Here is a 26,133-nt window from a genome sequence, read left to right as displayed (position 1 = left end):
GGTCTCGTAGTCTCCCCTGAGGCAATCGCACTTAAAAGGGTTGGACCAAACTGTAACAAATGGGACGGTTGGCAATCTTGCTTTATTGTGTCAATAACCTGGGCTATCGATTAATCAGCAATTTTACTGGCGATCCACGCCATAATTGCTCGGGTGAAAGTCATTCTTTATTGCTAACCCAAGACTCCCTGATTGCATGTGCTGTGTGTGTAACCATTTTCATTATCTGGGATCAGACGGTAAACATCTATTGAGGAAAATACCAAAGTCATCTGTGTTAGCATTTGGTCACTGGTGTAACGACATATAGTTACGCCCCACAATAGATGGGAGGGTTTTTGTCAGAGTTTACAAGGCCGTAAAATACATACACACAATAAAACAAATATAAAGCAGCTACTTCGCGGAGGAAGATGGGGTGGGGGTTATGGTAAGAAGAAACTAATTGAAGAGTTGTAAATAACATCTTCTAAAACAGCCTACATCAAAACATTAGCAGGGACGGTAAGGCTGCAATAAAATGTAATGTGTAATGTTATGAGAAGAGCAAGATAACACACATATACTAATGCTTTAACCAGAGTTATTCAACTGGCGGCCTGGAGGCCAAATCTGGCCTGGAAATGACGCCATGCCAAGGTCAGTTCAAAATTTGGGGGACAACATTTTTGCAGCAAATTCCTAAAAACCCTATAGTGGTCCAGCTGTGTAGAGGAACTCCGACCAATTTGAACACGGATCCTTGCATTGACATTTTAAACTTGCTAGCAAAAGTAAAACACCAAGGTCCAAACTTGCGATTTATATGACTGAGGCGTTCTTTTTGAGTCTTCTCCTTTTTGCCGGTTACACTTTTTTTTTTTTTTTCCGTAATGTGATTTATGTAAGCAAAGTTTTGCTGTAGCTTTTTTACTTCAGCTGCAGTCTGTAGTCATGTATTCAACATCTTTAGTTATACTAGTAATGTTCCTCAAGGTTCCGTTTTAGGTCCTCTCTTTTTCATCATTCAACTGCTATTGAACTGCTGGCCCGCTAGTTTAGTTAAAACATTTTAAAAAATGTGAGAATCATATTTTTGCAACAGATTCTTAAAAACACACACATATATATATATATATATATATATATATATATATATATATATATATATATATATATATATATATATATATATATATATATATATATATATATAGTACAGGCCAAAGGTTTGGACAAACCTGCGCATTCAATGCATTTTCTTTATTTTCATGACTATTTACATTGTAGATTGTCACTGAAGGCATCAAAGCTATGAATGAACACGTGGAGTTATGTACTTAACAAAGAAAGGTGAAATAACTGAAAACATGTTTTATATTCTAGTTTCTTAGCCACCCATTGCTCTGATTACTGTTTTGCACACTCTTTGTATTCTCTCGATGAGCTTTAAGCACACCTGTGAAGTGAACACCATATCAGGGGACTACCTCTTGAAGCTCATCGACTTTATATTATATCTTTATATATACATCATACATATGCGTTACATATATATGTACACACACACACACATATGTATACATATATACACACACATTTATACATACATGTATATGTAAACATATACACTTATATATAGATATATTCTGATAATGACATAATCACTGTGATAACAATCCCTGGCCGCAGTTCTGTTAGGTACTCATCTGGACTGTGGAACCATTGGCACACGTGTTTGTATGTCAGAAACTGCCATTTGGGCTTTATGTTTTATTGTTTTGTTTTTAAAGGCCTACTGAAATGCAATTTTTGTATTTAAACGGGGATAGCAGATCTATTCTATGTGTCATACTTGATCATTTTGCGATATTGCCATATTTTTGCTGAAAGGATTTAGTAGATTATTAGTAATGTGACACAGGAGGAAATAGTTATAATCGTGAAAAAATGTAAATCTAAGACTTCAACTGATTGTAATGGAATTGATATGGATAAAAAAGGTTATAGAAGAGATCTCAGGACCATTAATGTATATTAGTAACCTATCATTTCAAACAGGTACATTTCCAAACAAAATGAAAATAGCTAAAGTTGCACCAATTTATAAGACTGGAGATAAACATCAATTTACAAATTATAGACCTGTTTCTTTACTTCCACAATTTTCTAAAATCATTGAAAAACTGTTTAATAACAGATTAGAGAGTTTCATAAATAAAAATAGAATACTCGAAGAGAACCAATATGGATACAGAGCTAATGTCTCAACTTCAATGGCTTTAATTGAAATTACAGAAGAAATTACCAATGCAATAGACAGTAAAAAATGTGCAGCAGCAGTTTTTATGGATCTAACTAAAGCATTTGACACAATTAATCACAATATTTTAATCAAAAAACTAGAACGATATGGCATCAGAGGGTTAGTCTTAAACTGGATAAGAAGTTATCTAACGAACAGGAAACAATACGTGAAGCTAGGCGAACACATGTCTACAACGCTAAATATATCCTGTGGTGTACCTCAGGGATCAATATTAGGACCTAAATTATTCAATCTCTATATAAATGACATTTGTAAAGTTACAAAAGATTTAAAGTTAGTATTATTTGCGGATGATACAACAGCGTTTTGTTCAGGAGAGAACACACAGGAGATAATACAAATAATAACAGAAGAAATTAACAAATTAAAAAGATGGTTTGACAAAAACAGACTATCGTTGAATCTTAGTAAAACTAAAATAATGCTATTTGGTAATAGTAGAAGAGAAAGTCAAACACAAATACAAATAAAATAAACTCAAACTCAAACTCAAACTCAAACTCAAACAATGACGATAAAGATCGCAACTTTTGGTATCTGACAAAAAAAAGCCTTGCCCCTACCGGAAGTAAAGTGACGTAGTCAGTTGAACATTTCCGCAAAGTTCCCTATTGTTTACAGTGATGGCGGCCAGAAGTGAGAGCGATTCGGACCGAGAAAGCAACAATTTCCCCATTAATTTGAGCGAGGATGAAAGATTTGTGGATGAGGAAAGTGCAAGTGAAGGACTAGTGGGGAGTGGAAGCGATTCAGATAGGGAAGATGCTGTGAGAGGCGGGTGGGACCTGATATTCAGCTGGGAATGACTACAACAGTAAATAAACACAAGACATATATATACTCTATTAGCCACAACACAACCAGGCTTATATTTAATATGCCACAAATTAATCCCGCATAACAAACACCTAGGTGTTTGTTATGCTAGCTCCTAGCTCCCGTCCATATAACCCACCAATACAATTCAAACACCTGCACAACACACACAATCACTCAGCCCAAAGGACCGTTCATCTAACCCAAGGTTCATAAAGCTTATATATTTACCCAAAGTTACGTACGTGACACGCACGTACGGGCAAGCGATAAAATGTTTGGAAGCGCAGCTGCGTACTCACGGTAGCACGTCTGCGTCTGTGTATCCAAATCAAAGTAATCCTGGTAAGAGTCTGTGTTGTCCCAGTTCTCTACAGGCGTCTGTGTATCAAAGTCAAAGTCCTCCTGGTAACAGTCTCTGTTGTCCGAGTTCTTCGATCTTGACTGCATCTTTCGGGAATATAAACAATGAAACACCGACTGTGTTGTGTTGGTGACTTCCCTCGCAAAATACTCCGCTTCACACCGACAACTTTCTTCTTTGCTTGCTCAGCTTCTTTCTCCATAATGCAATGAACAAATTGCAACATATTCACCAACACAGATGTCCAGAATACTGTGGAATTATGAAATGAAAACAGAGCTATTTTGTATTGGCTTCAATGGGCTACCGATTCTCCTGTTTCACTGGCTACGTCACGCGCATACGTCATCATCCAAAGGCGTTTCCAACCGGAAGTTTAGCGGGAAATTTAAAATTGCACTTTATAAGTTAACCCAGCCGTATTGGCATGTGTTGCAATGTTAAGATTTCATCATTGATATATAAACTATCAGACTGCGTGGTCGGTAGTAGTGGGTTTCAGTAGGCCTTTAATTTTTTGTATTGTGTTTTTATATGTTTAATGGATATTAAGGTCCGCAATAAAGATTGATGGTAAACACATTTACCTATACACATAAACATGAATATATATATATATATATATATATATATATATATATATACACACGCAAATATACATACAAGTATATGTACACTTATATACACACAGATATATTTATATATACACGCTTCTGCACTTATCTTGAAGCCTAGGCCTCACACTTTGGTATAGTGTTGTATGTTTGCGGCATGTTACAACCTAACACCATTTTTTTTTTTTTGTCGAGCTTAAGGTAACAAATTGAAAGCAATCTTCCTTAAAGCTTCAATGATAGCCCAGCATTTTGTCAGCCCTTAAAGGAAAACCCGTGAGTCACACAGCCTGTAAGAGGAGGGATGGCGATGACTTGTCTTGGGATAAACATGCAATGTTGTTGCATCTCAGGGACAGGGGAGGAGATTGCCCCAATCAATCTAATGCCTCTCCTCCTGCAGTAATCATTTCCACAGACAACATGGCACCTCATTATGCAGATTCCCTCTCTGTGTCAGTCAAAATTCAAGACACCTTCACGACAAGTCTCAGACAAGGTTGACGGAAACAGCATTAAAATAGAACATACACTATATTGCCAAAAGTTTTTGGCCACCCATCCAAATGATGAGAATCAGGTGTCCTAATCACTTGGGCACTTAGGCATAGAGACTGTTTCTACAAACATTTGTGAAAGAATGGGCCGCTCTCAGTGATTTCCAGCGTGGAACTGTCATAGGATGCCACCTGTGCAACACATCCAGTTGTGAAATTCCCTCGCTCTTAAATATTACAAAGTTAACTTTATTATAGGAAAAGTGAAGAGTTTGGCAACAACAGCAACTCAGCCACCCACCAAGTGGTAGGCCACATAACTGACAGAGAGGGGTCAGCGCATGCTGAAGTGCATACTGCAAAGGCTTTCTGCACTGTCAGTTGCTACAGAGCTCCAAACTTCATGTAACCTTCCAATTAGCCCACGTACAGTACGCAGAGAGCTTCATAGAATGGGTTTCCATGGCCGAGCAGCTGCATCAAAGCCATACATCACCAAGTCCAATGCAAAGCGTGGGATGCAGTGGTGTAAAGCGCGTCGCCACTGGACTCTAGAGCAGTGGAGACGCCTTCTCTGAAGTGATGAATCACGCGTTTCCATCTGGCAATCTGATGGACCAGTCTGGGTTTGGAGGTTGCCAGGAGAACGCTACATTTCGGACTGCATTGTGCTGAGTGTGAAATTTGGTGGCGGAGGAATTATGGTGTGGGTTTGTTTTTCAGGAGTTGGGCTTGTCTTCTTAGTTCCAGTGAAAGGAACTTTGAATACTCCAGGATACCAAAACATTTTGGACAATTCCATGGGATGGCACTTCAAGTTCATATGTGAGTAAAGGCAGGTGGCCAAATACTTTTGGCAATATAGTGTATATTTCTGATGTCAATACATGTATTTTTTGTGTATTCAAACATGAGCAACACCACAGGATGTCACATGAAAAGCTTCGTGTCGTACAAAATTGTTCTGTTTTTTTTTCTCTCATCTTTCCACGCCTTACCGTGACTCACCAGCCCCCCTTCAGTGAGTCATTGTAAAATGGAGTTGTGTCTGCACCAGATAGCTGTGGTGATTCTCGTACGGTAAACCATTTCTCGCCGGAGCAGGGGGAATTAGACTCGATGCCTGAACCCGAACCCTGCAGAATCAATACTTTGCAGGGGAAAAAGGTGCCGAGAACAACCACCAAACACTGGCCACTCATTTCAAGTGCACCACTTTAATACTTTACTTAAAGGGGAACTGCCCTTTTTTTTTAAAAATTGTGTCCATCATTCACAATCGTTTTGTAAGACAAACACACATACAGTCGTGGTCAAAAGTTTACATACACTTGTAAAGAACATAATGTCATGGCTGTCTTGAGTTTCCAATAATTTCCACAACTCTTATTTGTTTGTGTTTAGAGCACGTACTTGTTGGTCACAAAAAACATTCATGAAGTTTGGTTCTTTTATGAATTTATTATGGGTCTACTGAAAATGTGACCAAATCTGCTGGGTCAAAAGTATACATACAGCAATGTTAATATTTGCTTACATGTCCCTTGGCAAGTTTCACTTCAATAAGGCGCTTTTGGTAGCCATCCACAAGCTTCTGCTTGAATTTTTGACCACTCCTCTTGACAAAATTGGTGCAGTTCAGCTAAATGTGTTGGTTTCCTGACATGGACTTGTTTCTTCAGCATTGTCCACTCGTTTAAGTCAGGACTTTGGGAAGGCCACTCTAAAACCTTAATTCTAGCCTGATTTAGCCGTTCCTTTACCACTTTTGACGTATGTTTGGGGTCATTGTCCTGTTGGAACACCCAACTGCGCCCAAGACCCAACATCCGGGCTGATGATTTTAGGTTGTCCTGAAGAATTTGGAGGTAATCCTCCTTTTTTATTGTCCCATTTACTCTCTGTAAAGCACCAGTTTCATTGGCAGCAAAACAGTCCCAGAGCATAATACTACCACCACCATGCTTGACGGTAGGCATGGTTATTCCTGGGATTAAAGGCCTCACCTTTCCTCCTCCAAACATATTGCTGGGTATTGTGGCCAAACAGCTACATTTTTGTTTCATCTGACCACAGAACTTTCCTCCAGAAGGTCTTATCTTTGTCTATGTGATGTCAGATGAAACTAAAATTGAGCTGACATCCATACACAACTGTATGTCTCTCTTTTTTGCATGCATTCTAACTTGTAAATAAATGCAAGCAAAAGTCCGCTTACTGGGAGTCGCTCTATTCTACCTAAAAAGGGCTTAAAAAAACGTCCAAACACCTCCATTAAATTGTAAATGGGTTATACTTGCATAGCGCTTTTCTACCTTCAAGGTACTCAAAGCGCTTTGACACTATTTCCACATTCACTCATTCACACACACATTCACACACTGATGGCGGGAGCTGCCATGCAAGGCCCTAACCACGACCCATCAGGAGAAAGGGTGAAGTGTCTTGCTCAAGGACACAACGGACGTTTTCGGGTCTCATTATGTCTCGCATTAAAAGATTACAGTTGGTACAAAATGCGGCTGCTAGACTTTTGACAAGAACAAGAAAGTTTAATCATATTACGCCTATACTGTATATACCTTTATATACATATATATACCGTATTTTTCGGAGTATAAGTCGCACCGGAGTATAAGTCGCAACGGCCGAAAATGCATAACAAAGAAGGAAAAAAACATATAAGTCGCACTGGAGTATAAGTCGCACTGGAGTATAAGTCGCGTTTTTGGGGGAAGTTTATTTGATAAAACCCAACACCAACAATAGACATTTGAAAGGCAATTTAAAATAAATAAAGAATAGTGAACAACAGGCTGAATAAGTGTACGTTATATGACGCATAAATAACCAACTGAGAACGTGCCTGGTATGTTAACACAACATATTATGGTAAGAGTCATTCAAATAACTATAACATATAGAACATGCTATACGTTTACCAAACAATCTGTCACTCCTAATTGCTAAATCCGATGAAATCTTATACGTCTAGTCTCTTACGTGAATGAGCTAAATAATATTATTTGATATTTTACGGTTATGTGTTAATAATTTCACACATAAGTTGCTACTGAGTATAAGTCACACCCCCGGCCAAACTATGAAAAAAACTGCGACTTATAGTCCGAAAAATACGGTACATACATATACATATATACATATATATATATATATATATATATATATATATATATATATATATATATATATATATATATATATATATATATATACTGGCTCACCTGCACTGGATTCCTGTGCACTTAAGATGCGACTTCAAGGTTTTACTACTTACATAAAAAATACTAAAGGGTCTAGCTCAATCCTATCTTGCGGATTGTATTGTACCATATGTCCTGGCAAGAAATCTGCGTTCAAAGAACTCCGTCTTATTAGTGATTCCCAGAACTCCAAAAAAGTCTGCGGGCTATAAAGCATTCGGGCTCCAGTACTCTGAAATGCCCTCCCGATAACAGTTAGAGATGCTACCTCAATAGAAGCATTTAAGTCCCATCTTAAAACTCATTTGTATACGCTAGCCATTAAATAGACCCCCCTTTTTAGACCAGTTTATCTGCCATCTCTTTTCTGCTCCGCCCCCCTCTCCTCCTTGGAGAGGTTATTAGGTGACCACAGATGATGCGCTAGCTGTTCAAAGTCGGGACCCAGGGTGGACCACTCATCTGTGCATCAGTTGGGGACGTCTCTGAACTGCTGACTTGTCTCCACTCAGGATGATCCCCTGCTGGCCCCACTATGGACTGGACTCTCACACTATTATGATAGATTCACTATGGACTGGACTCTCACACTATTATGTTAGATCCACTATGGACTGGACTCTCACACTATTATGATAGATTCACTATGGACTGGACTCTCACACTATTATGATAGATTCACTATGGACTGGACTCTCACACTATTATGTTAGATCCACTATGGACTGGACTCTCACACTATTATGATAGATTCACTATGGACTGGACTCTCACACTATTATGTTAGATCCACTATGGACTGGACTCTCACACTATTATGTTAGATTCACTATGGACTGGACCATACTTGCCAACCCTCCCGAATTTTCCGGGAGACTCCCGAAAACCTCCCGGGACAATATTCTCCTGAAATATCTCCCGGTTTTCAGCCGGAGCTGGATGCCACGCCCCCTCCAGCTCCATGTGGACCTGAGCGAGGACAGCCTTTTTTCACGTCCGCTTTCCCACGATATAAACAGCGTGCCTGCCCAATCACGTTATTCCATACGAGGCGTCCGGCATACCGCCGATGAGCATGCTGCAGATGGAGAAGATCTTCTCGGCGTCCGTGTTGGCGCACACGTTTAAAGCCGACGCTGGTCAGGCTGCTGAGGGTGAAGTAGAGGGCGGCGATGTACGAGCTGCGCACCGATGGGCCGTCGACCGTGTTGTTGATGTAGGGCAGTGGTCCCCAACCACCGGGCTGCAGCCCGGTACCGGTCCGTGGAAAGATTGGTACCGAGCCGCAAAAGAAAAAATAAAACTTTTTTTTTTTTTTTTTATTAAATCAAAATAAACACAAGCTACACTCACAATTAGTGCACCAACCCAAAAAACCTCCCTTCCCCATTTACACTCATTCGCACAAAAGGGTTGTTTCTTTCTGTTATTAATATTTCTGGTTCCTACATTATATATCAATATAGATCAATACAGTCTGCAGGGATACAGTCCGTAAGCACACATGATTGTATGTTTTTATTAACCTCCGTCGGACAAAATTTCAAGCGTTGACCGGTCCGCAGTTACAAAAAGATTGGGGACCAATGTGGAATGCGCTCCTAACAGGTGTAAAAGAAAGGGCATCTCTATCCTCCTTCAAAACCGCACTAAAACAACACCTACAGGCAACTTCAACCCTAAACTAACTTTCTCTGATGATGCAATTGTTGATGACTGGAGTGTTGATACCAACCAATCCTAATAATAAATAAAAGTTTCAATCTATCAAACCACTGACGTAGGGCATCTCCAGGCGTTAGCCCAGCTCATGGAGCCATCCTTGGGGAAGAGACGGGAGGACAACAGGGTGACAAGAACTAAATCATCCAGACTAGAGATAAATTGTAATATGATGTTTATCTTACCTAAAAATAAATACATTTATTAATTAAAAAAACAACAACTAAATACATTTTTACTATATTTTGCTAAAAACATCAACATTAATTGTATTTTTATTTGTATTTTTTCTGACTCCTTATTACATCCAGCCATAGAATTACACATTGAAATAAACATACTTGAAGTAATTAATTTTAAATGATCATAAAAATTCATTTAAAATGACCATATTTAATTATTAAAATAATTGCTTGTTTATCAACAACTTTAGCATTTTATTCATTACATTTTGAAGCTCTCAGAAGCCAAGTTATGTTATAGTCCTTAAGATTTATTTATGCAAGTTTGAAGTATCAATCATCTAAACACAGTTTTGTTTGCATATTTTCAGGATGTAGATATATATATATATATATATATATATATATATATATATATATATATATATATATATATATATATATATATATATATATATATATATATATATATATATATATATATATATATATATATATATATATATATATATATATATGAAATACTTGACTTGGTGAATTCTAGCTGTGAATATACTCCTCCCCTCTTAACCACGCCCCCACCCCACACACCCCCCACCTCTCGAAATCGGAGGTCTCAAGGTTGGCAAGTATGGACTGGACTCTCACACTATTATGCTAGATCCACTATGGACTGGACTCTCACACTATTAACAAGATCGACGTCCATTGCACCGGTTGCCCAGGGGTGGTGTCCCCACATCTGCGGTCCCCTCCAAGGTTTCTCATTGTTATCCCATTGGGTTGAGTTTTTCCTTGCCCTGATGTGGGATCTGAGCCGAAGATGTTGTTGTGGCTTGTGCAGCCCAATGAGACACTCGTGATTAAGGGCTCTATAAATACACTTTGATTGATTGATTGACTTCGACTTTTGTAGTATAGTAGCTGCACTCCGTTTTTAGCGACTTTACTGGCCGTGTCAATGGGGCGGAGTAGATAAGAGAGTGGCATTTACACCCCCCCAAAAGTCCGCCTCAATGTCATACGTATACTGTATATGCAAATGCACAGCAGCTATAGCAGAGTCTCTGTTCTCCGACAGGCTGTGAAAATGGGTAATTTGAAAAAGGCCATACCATGGAGACACGCTGAGAGGAGCCTAATAACAGAATAGCGATTTAATGGACGTCGCTGGAACTTCAATCTATCAATCTATATCAGCTCGCTCACGTGGGAACTCTCCTCCCAAAGCCCTTTCTGAGCTATCTGCGAGGACTAATAGAAATGAGAACGCATAAATAAACACGGTTGGATATAAATAGCCGCAGAGAGAGAGAGAGAGGATACTGAACGATCTCGTATCCGATATCGTGGCACAACATGTGTAATAAGGAAACCCTTTTATTAATTTTTCTTGCTTTTCCCCATCTCGCTCGTTTTCTCGCCCATGCTCTAGCAAGATAACTCAAAGAAGGCCTCGCATGTCCCCAGGACATTTTCATTAGCCACTCTTTAATTCAGCCTGACCCCCTTTCAACTGTGATCAACCAGTGGGAGCGCTGATAAGGACCTGCCACTCACATTAAAGCGGCGGTGGAACCCAACAGCAAATTGACTCTCCGTTATTGGTGGAGGCTCTCAGACTCCGCCGTCACTGGAGGCTCAGTGCGAACTGAAAACACAGCGACAATGATAATATGTGTTCATTCATCCCTGCCCTCCATTTACTACAGCGCGGAGGCGTTGACGGAGCAGAATACCAATATGCGCGGTTATTAATAGACAAGGGATTTCTGAAAGCAAAATTAATGTGGGACACTTTTTCTATTCCATTCCTAGAGGCAAGTAGCAGTGTCGTGAAACTACATGAGCCGTGTATTTAATTAGGCCCAGTGAAAGCAAACAAGATAGGACTAATGCAACTAGGAAAAATAGAGTATACAATTAGCATACATACAGTCGTGGTCAAAAGTTTACATACACTTGTGAAGGACATAATGTCATGGCTGTGTTGAGTTTCTAATAATTGCTACAACTCTTTTTTTTTGTGATAGAGTGATTGGAGCACATACTTGTTGGTCACAAAAAAACAGACATGAAGTTTGGTTATTTTATGAATTTATGATGGGTCTACTGAAAATGTGACCAAATCTGTTATTGTGACATCACATGGACAGAGATAAGACCTTCTGGAGGAAAGTTCTGTGGTCAGATGAAACAAAAATGTAGCTGTTTGGCCACAATACCCATTATTATGTTTGGAGGAGAAAAGGTGAGGCCTTTAAAGGCCTACTGAAATGATTTTTGTTTATTTAAACGAGGATAGCAGATCCATTCTATGTGTCATACTTGATCATTTCGCAATATTGCCATATTTTTGCTGAAAGGATTTAGTAGAGAACATCGACGATAAAGTTCGCAACTTTTGGTCGCTGATAAAAAAAAGCCTTGCCTGTTCCGGAAGTAGCGTGACGTCGCAGGTTGAAAGGCATCGTGCTTAACTGTAGATAGAAACAGAAGAAATAAGCCCCTGACTGGAAGGATAGACAGAAGATCAACAATACTACTATCAGGAGACACCGAACCAAACCCTGGATCTGGAACCAGACGGTTAATGCTGTCCAGCCTGACAAAGCCTATAGCAATGCTGTTGCTAACGACGCCATTGAAGCTAACTTAGCTACGGGACCTCGACAGAGCTATGCTAAAAACATTAGCTTTCCACCTACGCCAGCCCTCATCTGCTCATCAACACCCGTGCTCACCTGCGTTCCAGCGATCGACGGCGCGACGAAGGACTTCACCCGATCATCGATGCGGTCGGCGGCTAGCGTCGGATAGCGCGTCTGCTATCCAACTCAAAGTCCTCCTGGTTGTGTTGCTGCAGCCAACCGCTAATACACCGATCCCACCTACAGCTTTCTTCTTTGCAGTCTCCATTGTTAATTGAACAAATTGCAAAAGATTCACCAACACAGATGTCCAGAATACTGTGGAATTATGTGGTGAAAACAGACGACTTAAGCTGGCAACCGTGCTATTCCAAAATGTCTGATTCAACCCTTGACGTCACGCGCAAACGTCATCATACCTAAACGTTTTCAGAAGGATATTTCCCGGGAAATTTAAAATTGCACATTGGCATGTGTTGCAATGTTAAGATGTCATCTTTGATATATAAACTATCAGACTGCGTGGTCGGTAGTAGTGGGTTTCAGTAGGCCTTTAAGTCATAATGAATATAAAATTTAATGTAAACATTGTATATTTTGACACTGTTAAGTTCCTCAAGAGAACTTCCGCTTGCTTAACGATGGTTGCTCTTTGTGTTGCTCAATGTGTGCTTGTTGTGCTGTAATTATTGTGTTGGAAAGTTATTATAACTTGGGCCTGATCTACTAAGATCCAAACACTACACGCTGAACAGCCTTTGCAAACCATGAAATTGCGTGTACTCTCGCTAGTGTTACCATATCTGAGTTTTTGTGTAGAAATATGGGAAAACAACCACAAATGTGCGCTTCATTCACTAACTGTGTTACAAAAAAGATCAACTAGAATACTACATAATGTTGGATATGGAGAACATACAAACCCTTTATTTATTGAATCACAAATGCAGAAATGTAATGATTTGGTGCATTTGCAAACAGCTAAAATGATGTACAACGCAAACTATAATAAAAATAAAATGAATATACAGTAAATAAATAGTAAATACATAGAACTAAATAAGCTATTTCATAACTAATAGGATACAAAGTAAAATACAAATGACTTCAATAAATTAATTAATATCAGGTAAAAGCCAAATCAAAAAGGTGGGTCTTAAGCCTGCTCTTAAAAACATGAACGTTCTTAAAAGTCTTCTCTGAGAAGGAAGCCTTCTTGCATACGTTCGTGATCCGCGTAGCACAAACTTAAGGCTTTTTCTGCCTTGTGACGACCTGTCAACTCGTCCAACGTATGTTAACTGGGATTAGCTACTGCCCGCTGCCGGGATTTACACCAAGGATGGATGGATGTATAGAAATAAGGGTGTTATATACGTGCTGAAGGGTGTCAACTCAGCGGGTGTGCTGTCCGAATGCTTGGAAGACTGAGGGGGATGACTAAAATTGCTTCAGCCTGAAGGTAGAGTGAATGATTGGATGGGTCACAACTTTCGAATGTTCGCAGTCGGCGCTCCGCTGCTGCAGAGAGATCATCGTATATATAAAAACATGTCAGTCAGCAGCAGATTCATTGTCCAATTCATTCGTAAGCCACACTTATACTTGTAAAAGCCTGCTCCTTAACTTATTCCGAACATCCCTGCAATTTCTTCACCGTGTACTTTACCAAGGCAAGCCGCATGACGTTACAGCGTCTAATCTTTACTGCAAATCTCATTACAGCTGACATATGATGACATGTCTGCAGTATGGTTAAAACCAGCAGTGAACAATCCAGATATTGTCAGATCACATATCCTCCTAAACACTCCAGGTGGTTGTTTCGGGCCACAATGACTAGAGGGGTCAGATAATTGTGGCAACCAGTCATTTCAGTGGCTGATTATCAACGTGGGCGTTGTGCTCTGCAGGTAATTACTGTTCTAATTTGATGGACCGAATTGAATTATCTCATGGAAACAATTATACTTAGTCTGTGCTAAACCTTTATGTAGTGCAGGGGTGGGCAATGAATTTTTACCGGGGGCCGCATGAGCAACCTGAGCACTGCTGGAGGGCCACATCGACAATATGTCAATTAAATTTTGCTCAATATTATTTTTGATATATACCGTAAGATAAATAATGATAATAATAATAATAATAATAATAAAACTTCCATTTAACCTAACTTAACTTTATACCAAAAGCACTGCTTTGGAAATCATTTGTACCCCTTTAGAGATCACATTTCGTTCCCCTTAAACATCCTCATGTTGCACAATGAAATGTAAGCATAGGATGAAGTGTGCATTCCTGTAACTTTCTCTAGAAACAGCATTCCATGATTAATATAAATAAATTAACATTAATAATAAATGACAGTAAAATAAGCACACGTATGACTGAGGAGTCATAGTGTAACTTTGTGTGGTGTTTGAGTTGTCCGACTTTTTGTGTGGCCATAAACGCACCAGTGGTTTGGTGGTATGCGTGTTGGTGACAGATGACAAGTTGGTTTTGGCCTGGTTTGTACGGCAGAAAAGGACTCGTTTTTCGAGATAGAAGTGTTTTACTCATGTTTTTGGTGTGGTTATGGCCGAATATAAACAGTTTTGCTCAATAAAGTGATCGATATAATTCCTGGCCTCGAAGCATCTCGATAGACGTTACAATAATTGAACGGTGTTCAATTGAACGGTGTGGACGAACACCGTTAGGGCCGCTTGTTGTCACTGTCACTCAAAGTTGCATTGCAAAATTACACAGAATAAATGTGTTTATTTTGTTTAGAATTCAGATGGGATTTGATTTGGTGCGCGGCATATATTTGCTGTGCACAGAGGACGCTTGAGCAGTGCGCAATTGCGCAGGCGTGCACTTTAGAGGGAACGTTGCTTGGCAGTCCATGTCTTGTTGAAAACACGCCATTCGTCATCAACTTTTCTCTTTTTAGCGTCTCGGTTGTAAACCGTGCGTCACTTGTCGCTGTGCACCTTCACTCACAGGTTACACACGGACATACGCCCATAAATAACACTTTTCAAAATAAAAGCAGCACAGGTGTATTGCGCGCACGACAGATGTTTTTTCAACTTTACTTTGTAATTTGTGATTGCAGCTGTTCACATTCACTCACAATCACGCACGTGCATACGTCCACACAGAAGTAATACAAATAACGCTTTTCAAAACAAAAGCAGCACCGTTGTATTGCACACTCAACATAGATACTTTTTTAAATTTATTTTATAATTTATGATTGGCCTCACGCGGGCCGGACAGGGATGCACAAAGGGCCGGATGTGGCCCGCGGGCCGCAGAATGTCCAGGTCTGATGTAGTGGCAAGTCAGCGTGTACTCTGTAATAGTTTTATTTCAGTTTAGCGGCATCATGGCAGTGTCCATTCAAAAGCCCCTAGAGCAGTGTTTTTCAACCACTGTGCCGCGGCACACTATAGTGCTGTGAAATAAAGTCTGGTGTGCCGTGGGAGATTATGTAGTTTCACCTAATTGGGTTAAAAATATTTTCTGCAAACCAGTAGTTATAATCCGCAAATGCGCCGTTGTTGAGGCGCATTTGCTGTGCTGTCTCGAGCTCGGCAGAATAACCATGTAATACTCTTCCAAATCAGTAGGTGGCAGCTACAGATTATTGGTGGATAAATGCTTTAAAATGTAACATCGGAAATTATCGGTATCGGTTTCAAAAAGTAAAATTAATGACTTTTTAAAACGCCGCTGTACGGAGCGGTACATATCCGGTAAAACTTGGACGTAGGGAGCAGTACAGAGCAGTTGCGTCTCCCAGTCAGCAGCCCCTCCCCTCGCCCGTCTCCCACACACAACACAGGAGTTGACGACTGCAGCATGAGAGGTTTACTGGCGACGCTTGATGACCTCATCAAACCGCCGTGAGCGCAGCATAACAACAACAAGAGTGTGTTGTTGCCGGTGCTGTAGTCGTGGCTTACAAGCGAGCTCGCTCGGTGACTGACTAACGACACCATGTCTATGGTTTGGGATTATTTTAAAATTTGTCTGACGGATACAAAACTGGCAATTTGCAATGACTGCAAAAAAGTTGGTTATGCGAGGAGGAACCAAGACGTCTTCCTTTAATACGAGCAATTTGATCTCCCACCTCTTCAAGAATCATAAGGAGATACACGATGAATACAAGCGGAGCAAACACCGAAAAAAAGTAGTACCACACAGTTGTCGCTTAAAGACTCCGCCCAAAGGGACATGCGGTAGAAAATGGATGGATGGATGGATGGCTGACTGCTAGGCCACTTCAAGCACTCACCACTAGCTTGCAGCACATTTTTGTTACTCATACAAATACGTTAGAGCAGGGCAGATTGAGCACAGTTTATAATGTTTTTTGTGTCTCTTTGATTTAGGTAGCCAGGGACTGCAGATGGAAATTAGCTATTTAGCTATAATCTGGTGCAGAACATATCTGTCTTTGAGCTTAATGTCTCTGTGCATTGTCTCTTTAAATAAAGACTAAACTAAACTAAGGCAGCTTTGAATAAGAATAAAGATGCACTAACATTAAAAAAAAAGTCATACCGTATTTTTCGGACAATAAGGCACACTTAAAATCCTTTAATTTTCTCAAAAATGGACAGTGCGCCTTATAAGCCGGTGCACCTAATGTACGGCATAATTCTGGTTGTGCTTACCCACCTCGAAGCAATTTTATTTGGTACACGGTTTAATGATAAGTGTGACTTGAAGATGGCAGTCACACATAAGAGCTATGCCAGTAAACAACACCAAAACTTTAAATGTTTCTTTGAGAATATAGGACATTACACACAGCGCTCAAAAATTGTCAAAATGTTTTTAGTACGACTTAGGTAAGCTATGAAGCCGCACCGCTTGATGGATTGTCGGCGCATTAAACACAAGAGTATTATTTTGGCGCGTGTATAAGGACCGCAAAATGGCACCTATTAGCAGACATTATCTGGTGTTTTGTTTCGCAATATATTATGAAAAAACAACTTTTTTTACCTTCTGGTATCTGCTGATCTGTATTTGGGATCTGCATAAGTATTGAAAATTTGTGCGCATCCGCCATTGTAGTCCGTGGCGACACCGTAGTCATAAGCTTATTCTTTTTCTCTATCTTCTTGTTATGGGACATTCATCCTCTGCTGTTGCCATTTCTAATATAAAGTAGTGTAAAGTTATTACTTATATCTGTCAGTAAACTAGCTATCAAAGCGCTAAAACATACCGGTGTAGTGAGTTTACATTATTCACCCACGGAACTTTGGTTATTAGAGCTTTCCGGTTGGACGGTTTTTTACGGTACACACTTCCGGCGTTGATGTTGCATTATTGAGCCACGGATGAGGAGATGCTGCTCCGTTATTGATTGAAGTAAAGTCTGAATGTCATTAAAACAGTTAGCTCCATGTTTTGACACTTCTTCCACTCCCGTCCTTGCACGCTACACCGCTACAACAAAGATGACGGGGAGAAGACGCTGTCGAAGGTGAGCCACATAAATAAGACCACCCACAAAACGGCGCATCCTGAAGAGACGCTCAGAAAGCCACTTGAAACACTGTCATAAACATGTGCCACATAGTGAAACCACACTAAACAACAATGACAAACACATTGTGGGAGAATATTTGCACCGCAACACAACATAAACACTACAGAACAAATTCCCAGAATACCCTGCAGCACCAACTCTTCCGAGACGCTACAATATAAACAAACGCCATTGGTGGATCTACACCTAACATCCACTGTAATGATACCAAGTACAGGAGCTTATCTAGTTGATACTACTATGATTACATTGATATTTTTTAGCAACACAAAATTTTCTTTCGTTTAAAAAAAATGTATATTATGTTTATAAACTCAGGAAATATGTCCCTGGACACATGAGGACTTTGAATATGACCAATGTATGATCCTGTAACTACTTGGTATCGGATTGATACACAAATTTGTGGTATCATCCAAAACTAATGTAAAGTATCTAAAAACAGAAGCATAAGTGATTATTGCATTTTAACAGAAGTGTAGATAGAACATGTTAAAAGATATTAACAGTAAATGAACAAGTAGATTAATCATTCTACCAATTGTCCTTAATGTTGACCAAATAATAGAATGATAAATGACACAATATGTTACTGCATATGTCAGCAGACTAAATTGGGAGCCTTTGTTTGCTTACTTACTACTAAAAGACAAGTTGTCTTGCATGTTCACTATTTTATTTAAGGACAAACTTGCAATAAGAAACATATGTTTAATGTACCCTAAGATTGCTTTGTTAATATAAAGGCAATAATGATATTTTTTGTGGTCCCCTTTATTTAAAGAAGTACCGAAAAGTACAGAAATATTTTGGTATCGGGACAACACTGCATCACAGGGACTGGGTGGGCCTCGTATAGCTCACCATGCTGATTACACCACTTTATATATATATACACACACACCCACACTCGCACACACAGTATATTTCAATCACATTTTGTAGAATATTCCTTTGAAAAGTAATTGGCCAAGCACCAGCAGCCCGCATACGGGGGGCGCTGTGATCAGCTCAGCCATCCTCTGCAAGTTCTTTGGCCTCCAGCAGACTGGCACTGCCAAAGTCCTTGTACCTGTCCGCCTCAGTAATCTGCCGGGGAGCAGACAAACATCAGCGAGTCTTATCTTGACTCTCCAGGAGCAGTCAGGGAAGATTCTGAGAAAAAGAAGCCAGGGGGGGCCCGGCAGCAACCGGGACCAGACCAGGTGGCAGGGTGAGCTCCGTTGACACGTCGATGCAAACAGTTCATTAAACACAACAGACAACTGCACACACTTGCGTGGCAAACAGGAAGGGGGACTATTCAATGCGTTGCAAGGCAGGTAAACAGGAATCGCCGACAAGCCGGAGCATCAATGAGGCAGCGACCAAAGTTCCGACAAAGTAACCGCTAATGAGCATGACACCAGAAATGCTTTCATTCCCAGCATGGCTGAGCAAAAAGGACTCGCCCAACGGCAACACTGAACACAGCGCTTGACACATACTAGATGGGGAGGGGGTTGGGGGTTGGGGGGGGCTTTAATACACCATCTGCACCAAAGTGATAGTCAATACTTGCATCTCATGCAAGATTGCACATGTGGGCAATGAAATTGAAACCGTCTCCGAAAAGCTATTTTCTGTGTGCCAACGTTTGTAAAAGTCACACTCTGACAGTAGCGGATTTTGCCCCAGAGAAATTTGTCTTTACAGCGTTACCATGTGTGCTGGCATTGGTATTCGCCAGAAGGGCCTGTGGGAGAGTACGGTGGTGGCGTAAAAATGATTTAAAAAAAAAAAACATTGTGGAAATGGGTTTTTCTGTCACGTAGGGTAAGTAGGCCTATTTTCCGTGTAATGCATAGACGGATGCCGTCTTGCTGCGTTAATTAGGAGGTTCTACGGGGTTCTTCCCATGAGTATGCCTCAGTGCCTAACACTGGAAGTCTCTGCAGAGAGTGGTGAGGACGGCGGAAAAGATCATCAGGACTCCTCTTCCTCATATCCAGGAGATCGCAAAAAGCCGCTGCCTGACCAGGGCTCAGAAAATCTGCAGAGACTCCTCCCACCCCCACCAAGGACTGTTTTCACTGCCGGACTCTATTGATTGATTGACTGAAACTTTTATTAGTAGATTGCACAGTACAGTACATATTCCGTACAATTGACCAGTAAATGGTAACACCCGAATACGTTTTTCAACTTGTTTAAGGGGTCCACGTTAATCAATTCATGGAAAGAGGTTCCGCAGCCTCCGGAGCAGAACCTCCAGGTTCTGTAACAGCTTCTTCCCTCGGGCCATCAGACTCTCGAACGCACCATAATAATCCCCTCAATTACCCCCAAAAATGGATTAACTCGCAGGAATATAGAGACAACATAACATACATCCATATACGTGGATGTATATGCAAAAGTGCAATATATTTATCTGTACAGTCATCTATTTATTAATATCTGCACCTTATTGCTTTTTTATCCTGCACTACAACGAGCTAATGCAACAAAATGTTTTTCTTATCTGTACTGTAAAGTTCAAATTTGAATGACAATAAAAAGGAAGTCTAAGTCTAAGTATAAATGACATTTTTGTCACCCCCTGTGGGTTGTGCTCAAAATGCTTTGTTAGACATGTAAGACAGATATCCTCAAAGTTGTAGAATCATTAGACTTTTAAATGACTTAAGGGGAAATAAATTGTTAAGTCCAGCCCCGGTGCTCTGCTAAAACATGTGTGCAACTTTAAGGTTTTACTACTTACGTATAAAATACTACACGGTCCAGCTCCATCATATCTTGCTGATTGTATTGTACCATATGTCCCGGCAAGAAATCTGCATTCTAAGAACTCCGGCTTATTAGTGATTCCCAGAGCCCCAAAAAAAGTCTGTGGGCTGTAGAGCGTTTTCTATTCGGGCTCCAGTACTCTGGAATGCCCTCCCGGTAACAGTTAGAGATGCTACCTCAGTAGAAGCATTTAAGTCCCATCTTAAAACTCATTTGTATACTGTAGCCTTTAAATAGACCCCCTTTTAGACCAGTTGATCTGCCGTCTCTTTTCTGCTCTGCCCCCCTCTCCTGCATGGAGAGGTTATTAGGTGACCACAGATGAGTCTGGACCCGGGCTGCTGACTTGTCTCCACTCAAGATGATCTCCTGCTGGCCCCACTATGGACTGGACTCTCACACTATTAACTAGATCCACTATGGACTGGACTCTCACACTATTAACTAGATCCACTATGGACTGGACTCTCACACTATTAACTAGATCCACTCGACGTCCATTGCACCGGTCGCCCGTTTTTTTGTTGTTGTTTTCCTGTGTTTTGTGTTTCTTCCTCTACAGGGCTTCCATATTTGATCCACTTCCTGTTTTGGGTTTATCTAGCAGTGACTTCACCACTGTTTGTGAGCGCCATTCTCCCCACCTGCTCTTGATTAGTCATCAGGGGACTCACCTGCCTCTGATCACTAATGGGTTTATCTGCCAGTGCTGCCTTAATTGTGCCTCTAGTGCGTTGTCTGTTGTGAGTAATTTTCATTGCCACTTCGCCTACCGTCTCTACATCCTGGGGTCGCGCCACCAGCAGCCATGCGCTATTGTGACAGTTTCTTGTGTCAATATTATAAAGTGGAAAACCAACCACCGCGGACATAGAAGAGTTGAGTTGAGTTGTGGTAACACTGGCATTACTGTAATAAGTTGTAAAGTATCCAAACTTTTAACTTTGGATAGCCCTGCACTAGAAAAAAGATGTTAATACGAGTGATAAACTCCAGGCACTCCCTGGCAACCATAAGTTGCTCCTATATTTTTGGGGCCGCCGAGTACAAAGGAAAACAGAAGAGGTAGCAGGTGGGAAGCTGGTTGCAGGAGGCTTTCAGGCAACAACATATTTTGTCCTCAAAGTAAAAAGCAATAAACTGCTGTCATTTCCTATAGGGCATCTTTATCTAGAGCATGCACAAAACATAAGAAGGAGGTTAGGGAGAAGGGAAAGAGGTGGTCCTGAGAGGACGTCGCTACAAGCTGTAACGGCCTCTCTTTTGTTTGTGTTGCTCAAATAAAAGTGTTGCAGTAAGTGTGTGCCAAAATCAACAATACCAAGCAATATATTGCATTTATGTATTCCTATTTCATAAAGTAATTTTGTTATGTATATCCATGTTTTATGTATACGTTATAGAACAGGGGTCACCAACGCGGTGCCCGCGGGCACCAGGTAGCCCGTAAGGACCAGATGAGTAGCCCGCTGGCCTGTTCTAAAAATAGCTCAAATAGCAGCACTTACCAGTGAGCTGCCTCTATTTTTTAAATTGTATTTATTTACTAGCAAGCTGGTCTCGCTTTGCCCGACATTTTTAATTCTAAGAGAGACAAAACTCAAATAGAATTTGAAAATCCAAGAAAATGTTTTAAAGACTTGGTCTTCACTTGTTTAAATAAATTCATTATTTTTTTTACTTTGCTTCTTATAACTTTCAGAAAGACAATTTTAGAGAAAAAATACAACCTTAAAAATTATTTTAGGATTTTTAAACACATATACCTTTTTACCTTTTAAATTCCTTCCTCTTCTTTCCTGACAATTTAAATCAATGTTCAAGTACATTTTTTTTTTTATTGTAAAGAATAATAAATACATTTTAATTTAATTCTTCATTTTAGCTTCTGTTTTTTCGACGAAGAATATTTGTGAAATATTTCTTCAAACTTAATATGATTAAAATTCAAAAAAAATATTCTGGCAAATCTAGAAAATCTGTAGAATCAAATTTAAATCTTATTTCAAAGTCTTTTGAATTTCTTTTAAAAATTTTGTTCTGGAAAATCTAGAAGAAATAATGATTTGTCTTTGTTAGAAATATAGCTTGGTCCAATTTGTTATATATTCTAACAAAGTGCAGATTGGATTTTAACCTATTTAAAACATGTCATCAAAATTCTAAAATTAATCTTAATCAGGAAAAATTACTAACGATGTTCCATAAATTCTTTTTTAAATTTTTTTCAAAAAGATTCGAATTAGCTAGTTTTTCTCTTCTTTTTTTCGGTTGAATTTTGAATTTTAAAGACTCGAAATTGAAGATAAACTATGTTTCAAAATGTAATTGTCATTTTTTTCGTATTTTGTCCTCTTTTAAACCGTTCAATTAAGTGTAAATATCATTAATTATTAATAATAACATAGAGTTAAAGGTAAATTGAGGAAGTTGGCTATTTCTGGCAATTTATTGAAGTGTGTATCAAACTGGTAGCCCTTCGCATTAATCACTACCCAAGAAGTAGCTCTTGCTTTCAAAAAGGTTGGTGACCCCTGTTATAGAATGTTATCAATCATTTTAATGTATTTTCTATCTCATGTAATTATTTTTTCTGTCATTTATAACACATGTATTTATTTATCTTGTTTTGGTTTACTTCTTATTTTAATAAGACCAGGTTTTCCAAGCTCTGAGATTTACAGACTCGGCCACCACTTAAATAACCTTATTCAAACACATTAAAACCAATCCAGCCTAGGTTGATACACTCTAAAAATATAAATATATCAAGTACGACACATACAGTATACAAGCAAAAGACTGCTCAGCTTTGTGTGGCACAGCAAATAGTCATGAATGTTGCAATCAAAAACAATGCCAGACTTCAAACACCCGTGGCATAAGCAGTTTAACTATTGCCACACATTGTCTAATATTGTCTCTCCATATAAGGAAATGCTAACAATCAGTACAGTATGTCCACATGAACATGGATATTTTCAAAAACACCCCTTTGGTGGTATAATCTGTGGAAAACATTTTTGTCCACATAAAAAAAAAAACATTCTGTCATGTGCATGTTGTCCAATCAGAATTCTGAAAAATAAGCCAAAGCTGACTTGTGTGGCCTTTTAACGTCAATATAGTGATATATAGAATGTACAATGACGTGTACATTATCTTTAAAAATCAGCACACTTACACAAGCCCAGACACCATCATGAATGTTTCATTTAATAGTAATGTGAAATTAAACCTCCTGTAATGAAAAAACTATGTTCTGTTGTAAATGAGGATTTGAAAAACAAAGATTTCACAATTTATTTATTTTTATTTTTTTTATATATATTTTTTTAAACAAAAAGCTTGAGTTTTACCCGTCGTCACGCAAACGCTGAACATTCTGAAAAGCTCCTTCTTTCAACCCTGCACTTTATACAATGCTGCGGTTAATTTATGTATTTTTCCGGGTTCAGGAGCTCCACATACTGCCAGTAAATTTAGCCTTGTTGCATCAGACCAATGAAATGTTCGCATAAAATCAAACCCCCTCAAACAATCATTCAGTCAACAATTTAGCACGTTATGGACTTACCCTCATTGAAGTAACGACAAAATGCACAAGATGCAGCCCCAAAACCAAAGACGATCAACCTGGCCATTTAAAAAGTACACAGCTGCAGCAAAAAACAGATGGTATGCCCCGAAAGGCCACCGAAGATGACAATGTCAGCGGTTTCAGGAGAACGAGGAAGATTGTTCTCAATGACTTTTCCAGTAGACTACTGTATGCAGTGTTACAGGTACTGTATTTTGTTAAATTTGTGAATGAACACAAGTGCCTGTGTAAATATTTCATGTTTCAATGACTACACCTGTGGCTTATGGACTTGTGCTGACAATATTTGTACAAAATAAAATGTTTTAAAATATCTGTTTTTGTGTTGACATTGCCTCAAACACAGGAAGTGGTGAAACTGTCAGTAGATGTTGAGACATGGCCAATATGTACTGTAGGATTAAATAATAACTACTTATTCCTACTTTGAACATATTGAATTGTGCAAGTGTAATCATGTCATTTTTCTTAATGATACCTCATTAACGCTGAACATTCTAAAAAGCTCCTTCTTTGAAGTCTGCACTTTATACAATGCTGTGAAATATTTTTATGGATTTTTCCGGGTTCAGGAGCTTCACATACTGCCAGTAAATTTAGCCTTGTTGCATCAGACCAATGAAATGCTCGCATACAATCAAACCCCCTCAAACAATCATTCAGTCAACAATTTAGCACGTTGTGGACTCACCCTCATTGAAGAAACGACAAAATGCACAAGGCGCAGCCCCAAAACCAAAGAAAATCAAGCTGGCCATTTAAAAAGTACACAGCTGCTGCAAAAACAGATGGGCCACCTTCAGGGCGAAGGAGGAGGAGAACGAGGGAGATTGTTCTCAATGACTTCTCCGGTACACTACTGTATGCAGTGTTACAGGTACTGTATTTTGTTGAATGTGTTAATGAACACAAGCGCCTGTGTAAATATTTCATGTTTCAATGACACCTGTGGCTTATGGAGTTGTGCCGACAATATTTGTCCAAAAATTAGGTGGGTGCGGCTTATATGTAGGTGTGTTCTATTGCCTGGAAATTACGATATATGTTTGTGTGTGGACAAAAAAACAAAATGCATTGAAAATTGTGCATTTTAAAAAATATCTGTTTTTCTGTGGACGTTGCCTCAAACACAGGAAGTGGTCAAACTGTCAGTAATTGTTGAGACATGGAGAATAGGTACTGTAAGATTAAATAAACACTACTTCTTCCTACTTTGGACATGTTGAATCATGCAAGTGTAATCATGTCATGTTCCTTAATGATACCTCATTAAGCATGTTCAAAATAGCAAAAGCTGTTACCATGATCAAAAGGCATAAGGGAATGTATCTTTTTTTTTACCTTTGATCTCCTGAGTTGCGGTGCTTCTAGTCCATTTTGCTGTGCACCCCGGCTGTCAGACTTTAGTGGTTGTGGTTGTCCACTTAGCTTCTCCTCATCTCCCAAGCACAATTACGGTATGTGCCACCAGCTGCACTCAAAACGTGTTCGGGATCCCGCATACAGCCTGGAAGGAAACAAGAAGGAGACACAATCCCAGTTGAACACATTTTGTTAGGTAGGACACATTGTCAAATGTGTGAACTTCAAAACAGCACAAGTAATATTGTGCAAAGAAATAATGATCTTCCACTAAACTTTCCAAAACATTTTCAAAGACAGAGATGGAAAATAACATTTGAGGTGTGACCTTAATCTAAAACAGCCTTGCGTAAACACTTCAATGCTCAAAAGCATGTGCATCTTCATTGGTAAGTGAGGTAACGCTGTGGAATCAAATATCAATACAATTTTTCAGAAATATGAAGAAAAATGTACGACAAAT

General features: G+C 39.4%; 1 protein-coding gene across 2 annotated transcripts in view; it reads right to left on the bottom strand.

Annotated features, from left to right (window-relative positions):
- Positions 1-26,133, bottom strand: part of grik4 (glutamate receptor, ionotropic, kainate 4) — a 1,090,788-nt gene that overhangs the window by 814,258 nt on the left and 250,397 nt on the right. For both annotated transcript variants that reach the window (XM_062060216.1, XM_062060217.1), the window contains one exon: positions 25,650-25,815. The gene's annotated coding sequence lies outside the window, so the exon portion shown is untranslated. The remainder of the gene's footprint in view (positions 1-25,649; positions 25,816-26,133) is intronic.

The sequence above is a fragment of the Entelurus aequoreus genome, linkage group LG10, assembly GCF_033978785.1.
Source record: "Entelurus aequoreus isolate RoL-2023_Sb linkage group LG10, RoL_Eaeq_v1.1, whole genome shotgun sequence".
Classification (NCBI taxonomy): Eukaryota; Metazoa; Chordata; class Actinopteri; order Syngnathiformes; family Syngnathidae; genus Entelurus; species Entelurus aequoreus.
Note: the sequence above shows the minus strand (reverse complement) of the source record. Positions and strands in the feature narration are given on the sequence as shown.